Source organism: Zea mays, chromosome 5 (genome assembly GCF_902167145.1).
Source record: "Zea mays cultivar B73 chromosome 5, Zm-B73-REFERENCE-NAM-5.0, whole genome shotgun sequence".
Classification (NCBI taxonomy): domain Eukaryota; kingdom Viridiplantae; phylum Streptophyta; class Magnoliopsida; order Poales; family Poaceae; genus Zea; species Zea mays.
Window position 1 is genome coordinate 153,344,587 of NC_050100.1, and position 4,220 is coordinate 153,348,806.

The following is a 4,220-nucleotide window of genomic DNA, read 5'->3' on the forward strand; positions in this document are numbered from 1 at the left end:
AGTGAACCACCAATGGAAATGCGGTTCCTTAAGCCAACCGCCGGTGCAAATAGATTCTTTCCACTTGCGGTTGTGTTAAGTATGTTTCCACCGGTGGTTTCTTAAGTCGGCTCTATCTGTTTATTTTCACTAACGCGTGATAACTAAAACTGCTAGTAAAAAATTGTGCTGTTAGTTTAGAGCTCTTTTCTACTAGTGGCATTTTCGCTGCCTTTAGCTTGGTTGCATATATTTTAATTGTGTGAAAGGAACAAGGGAGTACGTGTGGTGTCGACGTTTACGCAGGACGACATCAGCGTATCTTTTTCTTTATGTGAAAAATAAAATAAAGTAGAGGGCAGCAACGCCACTTTGAGCTTTCCAAATTGGTGGTGTCGTTTTACGCCATCCATGAGCGACACCACTACTCTAATTAACCACTTTTAGCAAGTAAAACAACGATTAAAATCTGCGGCTGGAGGACTGGCACGCTGGTAGGTTCCCGTGACTTGGAGAAAAATCAAGGTGTTGTTTGGTTCACGAAATGTAACGTAAAGGGTAATGGTAATGGTTTACACTCTATTACGGACGATAACAAGTTTGAATAGTTCGGTATTAATTTTTAGTATGGTATCTGATTACAGTTAGACTAAAACAAACATAATTTAACGTTATCACTTACCCATTACGTTACAAATATTTGAACCAAACGGTACCGCTCAAGTGGGTAAGCTCCGGCGCCCGTCCGTGTCTTCCTTTCGCCGATAACGACGTGATCCCGGCCATATCTTGCTTGCATCAACAGCGGGCGAGTACGTGGCGGCCAGGGTCAGGCCCTGGGGGTCAAGCGTAGCATCAGCATTTGTCTTTTTGTGCACCGTTATCTACTTTCAGGATCTCGTGTCGTCAACTTTGGGACCCTAACCAAAAGTAGAAAATAAAAAGGCAGTACAAATTTAGGAGTACACGCACGTCACAAGCACTCAACGGTCAAAGCTAGCCAGAGCCCAGACGCATTTTAGTCGCACACCCACGCACGCCACGAATACGTTCACCGCCCCACTACCGTTAACATTGGGTCATTTTATCCGCATCGGCCTTCTTTTCCTTAACTCGCTTACCTAAGTGCTGATGGAATGGACTGGCGATTTCTTCCCATGAATCCCCTTTATTTCCTTGTTCACCATACCAAACATGTATTTCTTCCCTATAAAGGTTTGTTCGATTATTTTCAATCCATATGGATTTGAGAGTATTGATATGAATTGGAGGATTTTGACTTAGTAGGGATTAAAACCCCTTCAATCTCTATCAATCCATAGATTGAGGTAGAACCAAATAAGCCTTAAAAATGAACTTTATCCGACTGATGCGCAATCACCATAGCCATATGTAGACCACAATTCTTATAAGATGCATGTGTGCCAATAAAGGCATGTACAACCTGATATCAGGGTCGTCTTCACAAATCTAGAACTCAGGAGCGAAATATTTATAAGACTAAACGAGTACATGCTGGTTCTTTAAAATTGAAAAAACACAACTAACCTCAGTGAACAACAACCTAGAGAGATGGATGACGCGCGACTCTCCAAACAGGCTAACAGGCAGTCGAACATGCTAACAAGCATACAAAAAGGCTATTTCAGGCTCTTCGCCGATGGACCAAAGAAGAAACTAAAGGCCCATCAATTTGGGAGCACCTTGCATATCCTCGTCGAGGTATCATGTTGCGGTTCTTCAAGTACTAGCTACAATTAAGAATCTTGTTTATATAATCCAATGTATCTAAGCCTTTTATCTTATTCACTAGAACCACTTATGACATAGCTCATTTATATGGGTTGTATGACTGGAACCTTATTTTAGACTTAAAAAAACCGTACTAAAGATGTTCCTTCACCAAAATACATTTTTTACACTTACCCTATAGATACTCTTAAGATACGTGTCATTTATATGAGTTGTACATGGCCTAACAAAAACAACACACGTAAAGACGTTGCAACCAATGCCGAGGAGGGGGTGGACCAATAACAAGGTCGTCGCAGATGGGGTGACAAACTAAGGCGACAGTGGCAAAACAAAGGATAAGGGTTTAGTATTTTATAGGACATGCATGCCCGCATGTAAAGATGAAAATAGATATTTATTCGGATATCATTTTTTTGCCTTTTTCTATTATGAATAAATAGTATATGGACTCTATGCATATCTGTATTGTTATTTTTATTGTTGAGCTTGTAAAGATTTATAAAAGCTAAATCTTAAATTTATCATGTATCTTCTCAAATAATAGATATAAAATTTAGATACAAATACAGATACAAATTTAGATATTGTTTTCAAATTTTTTTGTTATAGGGAGCAAAATTGCATAAAACAATCTATGCAAATTTTATATTTATTTGTAATATTGTACTTGATAACATAAGAAAAGACCAGCATTAAGTTTCATACATATCTATTTCAAAATATTAAATTTATCCTAGTAATTTGGATTTCTACATTCATCCCTAGTCCCACAGGCTTAGAAGGGGGGCCTTATGGTCCAAGGGGCATTTTTGACGGTTTGTGGCCGTTCAAGTTTAACTAGGGATGACCCGGTGGGCATATAAGGTCATATCCATACCCACTAGAGAAAACAATACTCCATCACATGAACCCCACTGCGTCAAAATCGCTCAAATGTGACATGGCTGTCTGTGACACTAGCTAAAAACACGTCACTAATTTATTACAGTGATGACTTTTTCAAAACGCATCGCTAACAAAGTTATCTTTGTGACGTCTATTATAAAAATGTGTCTCTAGAAAAATATGGTAATAACTCAATGTTGTCTTTTATTTTATGTGTCTCTACTATGATCTGTTTAGTGATGTGTATTTAAATCAATGTCCCTAATACATATACAGTAGTGAAGCATATTTATAAACACATCACTGGCTTTAGACGTCAAATTTGTTTAGTGACGTGTATATATAAACACGTCATTAGCTTCACACATCAGATTTTTTAGTGACATGTACTTAAATCAATGTCACTAAGACATATACATTAGTGAAATGTATATATATAAACACGTCACTGGCTTCAACCTTCGTGGCGCAATTAAAATTCGAATTTTCAAACAACCTCAGATGGAAAAACCACCAAAATGAAAAGTTGTAGGTCATGAAAAGTTATGAAATTTTATAGTTGACAACATTTTGATTTAAAATCATCTCGTCATAGAAAAACATGTTTAAAGTTTTTAAATTTGAAAATCAAATTCTGTAAACAACCTCGGAAGATGAAACTACCAAAATAAAAGTTGTAGATCTTCAAAAGTTATGCAGCTTTATAGTTAACAATTTTTTCATTTGAATTCATTTAGTGTCTCAAACAATCAATTTACACTCGGATTGGTATAATATGTGGGGAAAGAAAACGTAATATAGACACCTCCACCTAGCGTCCTTCTCGCCAGCACTTCATCTCAGTTATGGCACCGCCGCCTTGGACACCTCGGCCATGAAGCCCTCTCTCGGCTAGCTAGCTCTTCTGCTATTACTTGTAATAATGGACCACATGACACCCTCTGCCATGCTTGTCAGCTCGGTCGCCATGTCCGCCTCCCTTTTTCTCTTTTGCAGTCTCGAGCCTTGGATAATTTTGACCTTGTTCATTGTGATCTATGGACCTCCTCGATGCCTAGCGTTTCAGGGTTCAAATATTATCTTGCTATTCTTGATGAATGCTCCCATCACTTATGGACTTTCCCTTTCTGTCTTAAATCTGACACATTCTCTACTATTGCACACTTTTTCGCTTTTGTTTCCACCCACTTCGGTACCATTATCAAACGTTTGCAATGTGACAACGGTTAAGAGTTTGACAATTCCATTGTTCGCATCTTTTTTCTCATGCACGGTGTTGTCCTCCGCATGTCGTGCTCCTACACCTCTCAGCAAAACAGCAAAGCTGAGCATGTCATGCGCACCATCAACGAGTATGTCAAACTCTAAACCCTAAACCTTTCTATTAGCTATATTTGATAGAAAGGCCATATCACTTCCTACCGAGTAGGATAGCAAGATCTTATTGAAATCCTTTAGGCCAAATACACATGTAGACTTTCAGACACCAAGAGCTATGGAAAAAACTGCAACATCTAGCTATCTATGAAAAAAGCTACAACAAACAAAGATACCAAATAGTTGTCAAGTCTTCCTTTCAACACTACAAGGATCATATCTTG